Source organism: Triticum dicoccoides, chromosome 5B (assembly GCF_002162155.2).
Source record: "Triticum dicoccoides isolate Atlit2015 ecotype Zavitan chromosome 5B, WEW_v2.0, whole genome shotgun sequence".
NCBI lineage: Eukaryota > Viridiplantae > Streptophyta > Magnoliopsida > Poales > Poaceae > Triticum > Triticum dicoccoides.
Window position 1 is genome coordinate 163,417,401 of NC_041389.1, and position 645 is coordinate 163,418,045.

Sequence of the window (645 nt, forward strand, 5' to 3'; positions counted from 1 at the left end):
GGGGGGGGAGCGGCGACCGATTGCAACAGGGAACGAGATGGGAGATGGCTAGAGGCGGCACAAGGGTGCGTTGCGGACGACTAGGGTTTGGGGTGGAGGCGGGGGAACCAGGGGAGGGCTGCGGGCCTGTGGCCCTAGGGCTGAGGCTGTAGAGATTCAAGATGACAGGGTCAGGCTCGGGCGTTCGCAGACAGACGTGCACGATAGAACGAACGAGGTTTTTCTCTGGTTTTCTCGGGGCCCCAAAATTTTGGGGGCCCTGTGTGATAGAGGCAAAAGTGTCCCGTCTTTTGATGAGATGGTGGCTATCGTTTTGGTGGAAGTCGACTTTGACGATCCAACTACGAACGTGCGAGGACGTCGCGCCTTAGCAATCGCTAAACCAACTCCGAGAGATTATTGACCACGCCGGAGCACGATCAACCTGACCACGAAGGTCTATTTCCTGCAAGCAAACAAAGAACAAGCAAGAAACTAAGATTGCAATCTGGATATTGCGAATAACAGAGGAAAGCTTTATTAATGAAGGTGGGGTTCTGTGACGCCTTTGTCTGGTCGTTGAACACAAACGAAGTACGCGAAGTTGCAGCTATAGCAAACCTTTAATCTAAACAAAACCCAAAGTCTAAACGGTGCCCTAAGGGC